General features: G+C 44.9%; 1 protein-coding gene across 2 annotated transcripts in view; it reads right to left on the bottom strand.

Moving 5' to 3' along the window:
- LOC141162424 (NXPE family member 4-like) overlaps nucleotides 1-11,448 on the bottom strand; it is an 87,534-nt gene extending 76,086 nt beyond the window's left edge. For both annotated transcript variants that reach the window (XM_073648534.1, XM_073648535.1), the window contains exon 1: nucleotides 11,091-11,448. The gene's annotated coding sequence lies outside the window, so the exon portion shown is untranslated. The remainder of the gene's footprint in view (nucleotides 1-11,090) is intronic.
- Between the last annotated feature and the right edge of the window lie 2,589 nt (nucleotides 11,449-14,037).

The raw sequence follows: 14,037 nt of genomic DNA, 5'->3' as shown, positions 1-14,037 counted from the left end.
CGTCTGGTTCCCTGTTGGATTGCGCAATCAACATAATAATTTGACACTCACTTCGTCAACCGTGAAGGGACGTTGGTGCCCTCCCTCAACATTTGGACAGTGATATTAAAGAACACCATCAGTAATGTGTGCACTATATGGGCATTAAAATACTTACACATCACTGTCTTCTGTCATTTCTAGAGCTGCTCCAATCCTTAACTGCATCTTGTGACCGCAATTGTGACCAGCTAGAACACAATACATCAGAAGTGTGGACCAGATGTCACGTTTTCTTCTTTTTCAATGTAAATCTACGGGACTCAGATCGAGGCTTCCACAATGAAAGGTTTTGGTGACTTTTTGATTTTGCTGATTTTCTGCACCCATTTAATTAAATAGATTACATGCATTTTTTCGAAAATATAAAGTGTAAAAAGTTAAAAACTCACCAAAAACTCATCGTGAAAACATAGCCTAAGAAAGCAAATGATGGTTCGCGTGTGAACCGGCAAGTTATATTCTTGTACATATGAGCAGTAATATAGGAGTTATATTCTTCTCCAAAGGGGGCAGTATTATAGTAGTTATATTCCTGTACATAGGAGCAGTATTATAGTAGTTATATTCTTGTACATAGGGGCAGTATTATAGTAGTTATATTCTTGCACATAGGGGGTAGTATTATAGTAGTTATATTCTTGTACATAGGGGGCAGTATTATAGTAGTTATATTCTTGTACATAGGGGCAGTATTATAGTAGTTATATTCTTGTACATAGGGGCAGTATTATAGTAGTTATATTCTTGTACATAGGGGCAGTATTATAGTAGTTATATTCTTGTACATATGGGGCAGTATTATAGTAGTTATATTCTTGTACATAGGGGGCACTATTATAGTAGTTATATTCTTGTACATAGGGGCAGTATTATAATAGTTATATTCTTGTACATAGGGGCAGTATTATAGTAGTTATATTCTTGTACATAGGGGGCAGTATTATAGTAGTTATATTCTTGTACATAGGGGGCAGTATTATAGTAGTTATATTCTTGTACATAGGGGCAGTATTATAGTAGTTATATTATTGTATATAGGGGCAGTATTATAGTAGTTATATTCTTCTCCAAATGGGGCAGTATTATAGTAGTTATATTCTTGTACATAGGAGCAGTATTATAGTAGTTATATTCTTGTACATAGGGGGCAGTATTATAGTAGTTATATTCTTGTACATAGGGGGCAGTATTATAGTAGTTATATTCTTGTATATAGGAGCAGTATTATAGTAGTTATATTCTTGTACATAGGGGGCAGTATTATAGTAGTTATATTCTTGTACATAGGGGGCAGTATTATAGTAGTTATATTCTTGTATATAGGAGCAGTATTATAGTAGTTATATTCTTGTACATAGGAGCAGTATTATAGTAGTTATATTCTTGTACATAGGGGGGCAGTATTATAGTAGTTATACTCTTGTACATAGGGAGCAGTATTATAGTAGTTATATTCTTGTACATAGGGGCAGCATTATAGTAGTTATATTCTTGTACATAGGAGCAGTATTATAGTAGTTATATTCTTGTACATAGGGGCAGTATTATAGTATTTATATTCCTGTACATAGGGGCAGTATTATAGTAGTTATATTCTTGTACATAGGGGGCAGTATTATAGTAGTTATATTCTTGTACATAGCAGCAGTATTATAGTAGTTATATTCTTGTACATAGGGGCAGTATTATAGTAGTTATATTCTTGCACATAGGGAGCAGTATTATAGTAGTTCTATTCTTGTACATAGGAGCAGTATTATAGTAGTTATATTCTTGTACATATGGGTCAGTATTATAGTAGTTACAGTGGATATGGAAAGTATTCAGACCCCTTTACATTTTTCACTTTTTGTTTCATTGCAGTCACTTGATAAATTCTAAAAAGTTAATTTTTTTCTCTTAATCTTAACTGAAAAAAAAACAGAAATATAGACATTTTTGTAAATTTGTAAATTTATTAAAAAACAAAAACTGAAATATCACATGGTCATAAGTATTCAGACCCTTTGCTCAGTATTGAGTGGAAGCCCCATTTTGAGCTAGTACAGCCATGAGTCTTCTTGGTAATGATGCAACAAGTTTATCACACCTGGATTTGGGGATCCTCTGCCATTCTTCCTTGCAGATCCTCTCCAGTTCCGTCAGGTTGGATGGTAAACGTTGGTGGACAGCCATTTTCAGGTCTCTCCAGAGATGCTCAATTGGGTTTAGGTCAGGGCTCTGGCTGGGCCAGTCAAGAATGGTCACAGAGTTGTTCTGAAGCCACTCCTTTGTTATTTTAGCTGTGTGCTTAGGGTCATTGTCTTGTTGGAAGGTGAACCTTCGGCCAAGTCTGAGGTCCAGAGCACTCTGGAAGAGGTTTTCATCCAGGAAATCTCTGTACTTGGCTGCATTCATGTTTCCTTCAATTGCAACTAGTCATCCTGTCCCTGCAGCTGAAAAACACCCCCATAGCATGATGCTGCCACCACCATGTTTCACTGTTGGGATTGTATTGGGCAGGTGATGAGCAGTGCCTGGTTTTCTCCACACATACCACTTAGAATTATGACCAAAAAGTTCTATCTTCATCTCATCAGACCAGAGAATCTTATTTCTCATAGTCTGGGAGTCCTTCATGTATTTTTGAGCAAACTATGCTGGCTTTCATATGTCTTGCACTGAGGAGAGTCTTCCATCGGGCCAATCTGCCATAAAGGTCGACTGGTGGAGGGCTGCGATGATAGTTGACTTTGTGGAACTTTCTCCCATCTCCCTACTGCATCTCTGGAGCTCAGCCACAGTGATCTTGGAGTTCTTCGTTACCGCTCTCACCAAGGCTCTTCTCCCACAATTGCTCAGTTTGGCTGTATGGCCAGCTCTATGAAGACTTCTGGTGGTCCCAAACTTCTTCCATTTAAGGATTATGGAGGCCGCTGTGCTCTTAGGAACCTTGAGTAATGCAGAAATTCTTTTGTAACCTTGGCCAGATCTGGGCCTTGACACAATTCTGTCTCTGAGCTCCTTGGGCAGTTCCTTTGAGCTCATGATTCTCATTTGGTCTGACATGCACTGTGAGCTGTGAGGTCTTATATAGACAGGTGTGTGCCTTTCCAAATGAAGTCCTATCAGTGTAATTAAACACGGCTGGACTCCAATGAAGGAGTAGAACCATCTCAAGGAGGATCACAAGGAAATGGACAGCATGTAACTTAAATATGAGGGTCTGTGCAAAGGGTCTGAATACTTATGACCATGTGATATTTCAGTTTTTCTTTTTTAATAAATTTGCAAAAAAATTCTACACTTCTGTTTTTTTCAGTCAAGATGGGGTGCAGAGTGTACTTTAATGAGAAAAAAATGAACTTTTTAGAATTTACCAATGAAACAAAGAGTGAAAAATTTAAAGGGGTCTGAACACTTTCCGTTCCCACTGTATACTCTTGTACATAAGAGCAGTATTATAGTAGTTATATTCTTGTACATAGGAGCAGTATTATAGTAGTTATATTCTTGTACATAGGGGCAGTATTGTAGTAGTTATATTCTTGTACATAGGAGGCAGTATTATATTAGTTATATTCTTGTACATAGGGGGCAGTATTATAGTAGTTATATTCTTGTACATAGGAGCAGTATTATAGTAGTTATATTCTTGTACATAGGGGGCAGTATTATAGTAGTTAGATTCTTGTATATAGGAGCAGTATTATAGTAGTTATATTCTTGCACATAGGGCCAGTATTATAGTAGTTATATTCTTGTTCATAGGGACAGTATTATAGTAGTTATATTCTTGTTCATAGGAGCAGAAGTATAGTAGTTATATTTTTGTACATAGGAGGCAGTAATTTAGTAGTTATATTTTTGTACATAGGGGCAGAATTATAGCAGTTATATTCTTGTACATAGGAGCAGTATTATAGTAGTTATATTCTTGTACATAGGAGCAGTATTATAGTAGGTATATTCTTGTACATCAGGACAGTACTATAGTAGGTATATTCTTGTACACAGGAGCAGTATTATAGTAGCTATATTCTTGTACATAGGGGGCAGTATTATAGTAGTTATATTCTTGTACATAGGGGGCAGTATTATAGTACTTATATTCTTGTACATAGGAGCAGCATTATAGCAGTTATATTCTTGTACATAGGGGCAGCATTATAGCAGTTATATTCTTGTACATAGGAGCAGTATTATAGCAGTTATATTCTTGTACATAGGGGCAGCATTATAGCAGTTATATTCTTGTACATAGGGGGCAGTATTATAGTAGTTATATTCTTGTACATAGGGGCAGCATTATAGCAGTTATATTCTTGTACATAGGAGCAGTATTATAGCAGTTATATTCTTGCACATAGGGGCAGCATTATAGCAGTTATATTCTTGTACATAGGAGGCAGTATTATAGTAGTTATATTCTTGTACATAGGGGGCAGTATTATAGTAGTTATATTCTTGTACATAGGATCAGTGTTACACGCACACCGCTAGGTTCAGATAGGGTGAGACGGGTTTCATGAATTCTTTGGAATCCTGGGGGAACCGTTACTCAGGGCGACCATAGACGGCAGCTTCTCTCAGGCACACGATAGATTCAATTGCTGACCAGACACATCTGACAAGAGTCTTTTTCAACAGTTTAACAGTGGAATTTAATCTGAAGCACAGCCAGTGCAATTCAGGGATATTACAGCAACAATCTTCATTACAATACATTCTGAGTTTCTTGAGCAACCAGCTCCAGTAACAATACAGTAGTTTCTTCACAAGGCACAGTATTACAATCTCTTCAGTAGTATAATTCAGCACAGATTAGATCTCTTAGCAGCACACTTCTATGTATACACAACCACAGGTTTTTCCTTCATAAGGACACAATGGTACACAGCATTCTTTATCTTGCATGGAGATGGAGGGGGGAGGGTTTGATGAGGGAGATGATCCCTGTGACACAGTTCCTTCCAGTCATTATCTACCTGCCCGATAATACTCTGCACTGTTAGTTCAGGGAGTCTATCTGACCCATTTTTAGCTTCCCTCCTGACCTGAATTCAATTCACTAGCCTTCTGTGAGATACAGATCACACACCACCTTTGTCTTAGGCTCCAGCCAGACTAATAAACACATTCCCCACAATCCCCCTGTGGCTCTGCTAAACACTTCCCTTCTCCTGTGACTGTGTTAACCCATCTAGTTGCTGGATGCTTCTGAAGCACAACACTTCCTGTCTCTTCTGACTGTGTTAACGCTTACAGTTGCTGGATGGTTTTGAAGCAACAGCACTACTTCTGCATGTCACATACATCATATAAAAACAGCAGTAAAAAAACAGTAAAAAAATAGAATACATTTTTTTTTTTTTTTAAAAGCATAATAACAAGAAAAGTTTCCAAAATAATTACATGGCTTAATAGTGTCTCCCATGGGTGGATAAAGAGTAGCAAGGGCCGCGGGTAGTTTAGAAGGCACGCCCCCCCCCCACACACACACACCTGATTAATCACATGACATGTCACATGATCCCCTGTGATAGATCATGTGATAGTTCACGTGAAATTAATTTTGCACAATATTAATATATTATAGTAATTTTTTTACATTAATTCTATGACTTAATATTGAGCACAATTAAGTATGCTGACATCCCCTATATACAGTATGAGACCCTACACACAATATGAGCAGCCACATAATCCTCCTTGTGACAGAGTCACTGGTATGATATATGAGGGGAGGTATGTGTCGCACAGGTTGTTAGACTGTGTGAACTGAAACCAATGGACTTTCTGCCAGCATGTTATATGCTGGTGGGTTAACTTACTTAAAGGACTTGGTTTAAGGGGAATCACAGTGATGGGAGGGACTTCATTCCCCATACCTCCACCTCAGGGTGTGGCTGAGCATCTTTTAAATGTTCAGTCCTATTTTTTTTTCAGTGAGTTGTGTTTGGAGAGGCAAGGTCTCCAGACTGGACAGCCATAGCTCAGGAGGGAGATGAATCCTGAACATAACCTGTGTGCGACGCGCAAACAACATATATGGACGGTGCTATAGTTTATCTTTCGTTTTGTTGTTTAGCCAAGTAAGGCTGTTTTTATTTTGCTGGAATGCAGAGCTTTATGCTGCTAATAAAGTCGGCAAAGAAAACCCGGGTTCCTGAGTCTACTTCCGGAAGTGGCCGAGCAAATCATCCTACCACATCCTATACACAGCAGGAGGCCGCACGTAGCCATCTATACACAGCGGGAGGCTGCACGTAGCCATCTATACACAGCGGGAGGCCGCACGTAGCCATCTATACACAGCAGGCGGCCGCACGTAGCTATCTATACACAGTGGGAGGCCACACTTAGCCATCTATACACAGCAGGAGGCCACACGTACTCATCTATACACAGCAGGAGGCCGCATGTAGCCATCTATACACAGCAGGAGGCCGCACGTAGCCATCTATAAACAGCAGGAGGCCACACGTAGCCATCAATACACAGCGGGAGGCCGCACGTAGCCATCTATACACAGTGGGAGGCCGCACGGCACCATCTATACACAGCAGGGGGCCACACATAGCCATCTATACACAGTGGGAGGGCGCATGTTGCCCACAGCAGGAGGGTGCATGGCACTATCTATACACAGCAAGGGGCCACATGTAGTCATCTATTCACAGCGGTAGGCCGCACGTAGCCATCTATACACAGCAGGAGGCCGCGCGTAGCCATCTATACACAGCGGGAGGCTGCACGTAGCCATCTACACACAGCGGGAGGCCGCACGTAGCCATCTATACACAGCGGGAGGCCGCACGTAGCCATCTATACAGAGCAGGACGCGGCACGTAGCCATCTATACACAGCAGGAAGCCGCATGTAGCCATCTATACACAGCGGGAGGCCGCACATAGCCATCTATACACAGCGGGAGGCCACACGCATCCATCTATACACAGCGGGAGGCCATAACTAGTCATCTATACACAGCGGGAGGCCATACGTAGTCATCTATAAACAGCAGGAGGCCGCACGTAGCCATCTATACACAGCAGGAGGCCGCACAGTGCCATCTATACACAGCAGGAGGCCGCATGTAGCCATCTATACACAGCAGGAGGCCGCACGTAGTCATCTGTACACAGCGGGAGACCGCATGTAGCCATCTATACACATCAGGGGGCCACACGTAGCCATCTATACACAGCGGGAGGCAGCACGTAGCCACCTATACACAGCGGGAGGCCGCACGTAGCCATCAATACACAGTGGGAGGCCGCATGTAGCCATCTATACACAGCAGGGGGTCACACGTAGCCATCTATACACAGCGGGAGGCCGCACTGTGCCATCTATACACAGCAGGAGGCCGCACGTAGCCATCTATACACAGCAGGAGGCCGCACGTAGCCATCTATACACAGCGGGCGGCCGCACGTAGCCATCTATACACAGCACGAGGCCGCACGTAGCCATCTATACACAGCGGGAGGCCGAACGTAGCCATCTATACACAGCGGGAGGCCGCACGTAGCCATCTATACACAGCGGAAGGCCTAACGTAGCCATCTATACACAGCAGGAGGCCGCATGGTGCCATCTATACACAGCAGGAGGCCACACGGTGCTATCTATACACAACGGGAGGCTGCATGTAGCCTTCTATACACAGCAGGAGGCGGCACGCAGCCATCTATACACAGCGGGAGGCTGCATGGCGCCATCTATACACAGCGGGAGGCCACGCGTAGCCATCTATAAACAGCGGGGGGCCGCACGGTGCCATCTATACACAGGAGGAGGCCGCTCGTAGCCATCTATACACACCGGGAGGCTGCACGTAGCCATCTATACACAGTGGGAGGCCGCATGTAGCCATCTATACACAGCAGGAGGCCACACGGTGCCATCTATACACAGCAGGAGGCCGCACGGTGCCATCTGTATTTAGCGGGAGGCCGCATGTAACCATCTATACACAGCAGGAGGCCACACGTAGCCATCTATACACAGCGGGAGGCCGCACGGCGCCATTTATACACTGCGGGAGGCCACACATAGCCATCTATACACAGCAGGAGGCCGTACGTAGCCATCTATACACAGCAGGAAGCCGCATGTAGCCATCTATACACAGCGGGAGGCCGCACATAGCCATCTATACACAGCGGAAGGCCGCACGTATCCATCTATACACAGCGGGAGGCCATACGTAGTCATCTATACACAGCGGGAGGCCATACGTAGTCATCTATAAACAGTAGGAGGCCGCACGTAGCCATCTATACACAGTAGGAGGCTGCACGGTGCCATCTATACACAGCAGGAGGCTGCATGTAGCCATCTATACACAGCAGGAGGCCACACGTAGCCATCTATACACAGCGGGAGGCCGCACGTAGCCATCTATACACAGCAGGAGGCCGCACATAGCCATCTATACACAGCGGGAGGCCGCACATAGCCATCTGTACACAGAGGGAGGCCGCACGTAGCCATCTATACACAGCGGAAGGCCGCACGTAGCCATCTATACACAGCAGTAGGCCGCACGGTGCCATCTATACACAGCAGGAGGCCACACGGTGCTATCTATACACAACGGGAGGCTGCATGTAGCCATCTATACCCAGCAGGAGGCGGCATGCAGCCATCTATACACAGCGGGAGGCTGCACGGCGCCATCTATACACAGCGGGAGGCCACGCGTAGCCATCTATACACAGCAGGAGGCCGCTCGTAGCCATCTATACACAGCAGGAGGCCGCACGTAGCCATCTATACACAGTGGGAGGCCGCACGTAGCCATCTATACACAGCAGGAGGCCACACGGTGCCATCTATACACAGCAGGAGGCCGCACGGTGCCATCTGTATTTAGCGGGAGGCCGCATGTTGCCATCTATACACAGCAGGAGGCCGTAAGTAGCCATCTATACACAGCGGGAGGCCGCACGTAGCCATCTATACACAGCGGGAGTCTGCACGTAGCCATCTATACACAGCAGGAGGCCGCAAGGTGCCATCTATACACAGCAGGAGGCCGCATGTAGCCATCTATACACAGCAGGAGGGCGCATTGCACTATCTATACACAGCAAGGGGCCACACGTAGTCATCTATTCACAGCGGTAGGCCGCACGTAGCCATCTATACACAGAGGGAGGCCGCATGTAGCCATCTATACACAGTGGGAGGCCACACGGCACCATCTATACACAGCAGGGGGCCACACATAGCCATCTATACACAGTGGGAGGGCGCACATTGCCATGTATACACAGCAGGTGGCCGCACATAGCCATCTATACACAACATGAGGCCGCACATAGCCATCTATACACAGCATGAGGCTGCACGTAGCCATCTATACACAGCGGGAGACCGCATGTAGCCATTTATACACAGCAGGGGGCCGCACGTAGCCATCTATACACAGCGGGAGGCAGCACGTAGCCACCTATACACAGCGGGAGGCCGCACGTAGCCATCAATACACAGTGGGAGGCCGCACGTAGCCATCTATACACAGCAGGGGGCCGCACGTAGCCATCTATACACAACATGAGGCCCCACATAGCCATCTATACACAGCATGAGGCTGCACGTAGCCATCTATACACAGTGGGAGACCGCATGCAGCCATCTATACACAGCAGGGGGCCGCACGTAGCCATCTATACACAGCGGGAGGCCGCACGTAGCCACCTATACACAGCGGGAGGCCGCACGTAGCCATCAATACACAGTGGGAGGCCGCTCGTAGCCATCTATACACAGTAGGGGGCCGCACGTAGCCATCTATACACAGTAGGGGGCCGCACGTAGCCACCTATACACAGCGGGAGGCTGCACGTAGCCATCAATACACAGTGGGAGGCCACACGTAGCCATCTATACACAGCAGGGGGCCGCACGTAACCATCTATACACAGCAGGGGGCCGCACGTAGCCATGTATACACAGCGGGAGGCCGCACGTAGCCATCAATACACAGTGGGAGGCCGCACGTAGCCATCTATACACAGCAGTGGGCCGCACGTAGCCATCTATACACAGTGGGAGGCCGCACATAGCCATCTATACACAGCATGGGGCTGCACGTATCCATCTATACACAGCTTGAGGCCGAACGTAGCCATCTATACACAGTGGGAGGCCACATGTAGCCATCTATACACAGCGGGAGGCCGCACGGAGCCATCTATACACAATGGGAGGAGGATGCACGGCGCTTCCCAGATACAGCTGGAGCAGGCTGCACGGTGCTCCCCAGATACAGCGGGAGGAAGCCGCACACAGTCACGCACATACACACAAACATATACAGACATATACATACACACTTAAACACATTTGATATACAAAAATACATATAAACAGACATCACACAATGATATCTGCCTGCACACACACACACACTGTGACACGCCTGCACACGTTCGTTACTCACCATCCCCCGGCTCGGATCCAGACGTTGTCCAACTCCTCTCCGGTGCAGCAATGCAGGGCACACACTGTGTGACGTCACACTAGCAGACACGACCGGCCGAAGAAGATGCAGCGGCCGGGGCCTCCCCCCGCCTCTGCCTGCCGGTGTCTGCCGCATTGGCGCCGCCGCACTGCACATATTATAATGAGGGCAATCTGGCCAAGGGCCCCCCCGGAGCTCCGGGTGCTGGGCGGTAGCCCAGATTGCCCTCGTTATAATCCGCCTATGGCGTCTCCTAAACCTGAGATGGCCGATAATAGGGAGCAACAAATTATATTAAGTTTTTCTCTTAGTAAATATGTTCCATGGGTACTAAAAACATGAGCAATATAATACATAATTTAAAAACACATAAAAACAATAAAAATAGATATAAAACAGCATACTATATGTTAAAAAATAACAAAAAAATTATAGAAAAAGACACAGAGAAAGACACTAAATGTTCTCATCTATAGAAGAATGACTGCAATCACTGTTCTTCCTTACGTATCTATATTCCCCTTTCCCAAGTGAACTTAGCTCCAAAGAAAATAGCAAAAGATAATAAAAAATAAAGAATTCCAGAACTGACCTAATCGCCCGGTGGCTCCGAGAGAACCCTGCAGAGATAAGTGGAGTACAGAAAGTGTTAATTGCTCCGTGATAAGTCCGCTGCACCCGGTGGCTCCAATAGGACCCTGCAGAGATAATTGCAGTACTGAAAGTGTTAATTGCTCCGTGATAAGTCCGCTGCACCTTTCACAGCAGGTAGGTTTCTGTAGAAGCTTTTTTAGATCCAGTGAGAAGAGAGGAGACAGTAAATTACAGAGCCTGAGTACTAATAACGCATCGTTGCCGGGTATGACCTGTGCCCAGGGGTGGATTAAGAGTAGCAAGGGCTGCGGGCAGTTTAGAAGGCGCAGGCCCCCCCCCACCACACACACACCTGATGTATCACGTGACATGTCACATGATCCCCTGTGATAGATCATGTGATAGTTCAAATGAAATTAATGTTGCACAATATTAATATACACTGTGTTCCAAATTATTATGCAAATAATATTTTCTCAGATTTTCCCAAATTACCTATATGAATTGCAGTCATTGTAATTTTCCAGTCAAATAACTATTAGAGTACAATTGAAAGGTTTTTGTACAAACTGCCTATGATAACAGGATATTTTTTAAAAAATAAAAAACTCAAACTGCACTCAAAATGCATGTTCCAAATTATTATGCACAGCAGAGTTTTCAACCTTTTCATTTTAATAAAGAAAAAAAAATGGTCATTTTTGAAATTATAAGCATTAGCAGGTTATTACAGACTGAAATCAAACAGTTTTCAACTCAAAACTTTATTCTAGGTGATGTTACATTTGCACATAGGACCCCTTGTTCGAAAGGCGCTTCTGAACTCTCTCGTCCATTGAATTTGTCAGGTTTTGGATGGTTTCTGCTTCAATTGTTTTGCATGAGGACAGAATACCCTCCCAGAGCTGTTGCTTAGATGTGAACTGCCTCCCGCCATTATAGACACTCCTTTTGATGATGCTCCAGAGGTTCTCAATGGGGTTGAGGTCAGAGGAGCATGGGTGCCACACCATAAGTTTGTCCCCTTTAATGCCCATAGCAGCCAGAGATGCAGATGTGTTATGTGCAGCATGAGACGGGGCATTATCATGCATGAAAATGATCTTGCTGCAGAATACACGGTTCTTCTTCTTGAACCATAGAAGGAAGTGCTGTTTGAGAAACTCAACATACATTATGGAGTTCATCTTTACCCCTTCAGGGATCCTAAAAGGGCCGACAATCTCTCACCCCATGATTCCAGCCCAAAACATTACTCCACCTCCTCCTTGTTAGCGCCGTAGCCGTGTTTGCATGGGGTGTCCATCAACCAGCCATCCTCCACTCCATCCATCTGGACCATCGAGATCATTTCATGCATGATAATGCCCCGTCTCATGCTGCACATAACACATCTGCATCTCTGGCTGCTATGGGCATAAAAGGGGACAAACTTATGGTGTGGCCCCCATGCTCCTCTGACCTCAACCCCATTGAGAACCTCTGGAGCATCATCAAAAGGAGTGTCTATGATGGCGGGAGGCAGTTCACATCTAAGCAACAGCTCTGGGAGGGTATTCTGTCCTCATGCAAAACAATTAAAGCAGAAACCATCCTAAACCTGACAAATTCAATGGACGAGAGAGTTCAGAAGCTCCTTTCGAAAATGGTCCTATGTGCAAATGTAACATCACCTAGAATAAAGTTTTGAGTTGAAAACTGTTTGATTTCAGTTTGTAATAACCTGCTAATGCTTATAATTTCAAAAATGACCATTTTTTTGTTCTTTATTAAAATGAAAAGGTTGAAAACTCTGCTGTGCATAATAATTTGGAACATGCATTTTGAGTGCAGTTTGAGTTTTTTATTTTTTAAAAAATATACTGTTATCATAGGCAGTTTGTACAAAAACATTTCAATTGTACGCTAATAGTTATTTGACTGGAAAATTACAATGACTGCAATTCATATAGGTAATTTGGGAAAATCTGAGAAAATATTATTTGCATAATAATTTGGAACACAGTGTATTATAATGATTTTTGTACATTAATTGTATGACTTAATATTGAGCACAATTAAGTATGCTGACATCCCCTATATACAGTGTGAGACCCTACACACAATATGAGCTGCCACATAATCCTCCTTGTGACAGGATCACTGGTATGATATATGAGGGGAGGTATGTGTTGCACAGGTTGCTAGCCTGTGTGAACTGAAACCAATGGAATTTCTGGCAGCATGTTATTTGCTGGTGGGTTAACTCACTTAAAGGGCGTGGTTTTATGGGAATGACGTAGAGATGGGAGGGAATTCCCCTACCTCCACCTCCGGGTGTGGCTGAGCATCGTTTAAATGTTCAGCCGTTTTTTTTCTGAGAGTTGTGTTTGGATAGGCTAGGTCTCCAGACTGGACAGCCATAGCTCAGGAGGCAGCTGAATCCTGGACATAACCTGTGTGCGACGTGCAAACAACATATATGGACGGTGCTATAGTTTATCTTTCGTTTTGTTGTTTAGCCAAGTAAGGCTGTATTTATTTTTCTGGAGTGCAGAGCTTTATGCTGCTAATAAAGCCTGCAAAGAAAACCCGGGTTCCTGAGTCTACTTCCGGAAGTGGCCGAGCGAGTCGTCCTACCACAGTTGGTGCGAGAGTGCGTGCAAGATTCCAGGAACACGTGTACCTGCCACAGAGACCAGTGGATGTCCTGGGTAAAGGCCGCCAGCCAGCCAGAGAAGTCCGGCAGCATGGAGGAGCTTGTTAAGCACCTGGCCCAAAGCCAGCAGAGCATGCAGCAACTGCACTTGCAGACCCAGCAGAGCATGCAGCAGACCCAGCAGAGCATGCAGCAGCAGCAGAAGCAGCACAGAGAGCAGCAACGGGAGCAGCAGGAGACAAATAAACTACTGATGCAGCAAATCCAGCAGCAGCAATGACAAATGGATCCAGGTGAGGATGCACAC

Source organism: Phyllobates terribilis, unplaced genomic scaffold (genome assembly GCF_046119375.1).
Source record: "Phyllobates terribilis strain yellow unplaced genomic scaffold, ASM4611937v1 Scaffold_9__5_contigs__length_417890890, whole genome shotgun sequence".
NCBI lineage: Eukaryota > Metazoa > Chordata > Amphibia > Anura > Dendrobatidae > Phyllobates > Phyllobates terribilis.
The sequence above is the reverse complement of the archived record's forward strand: the minus strand, read 5'-3'. Positions and strand labels throughout refer to the sequence as shown.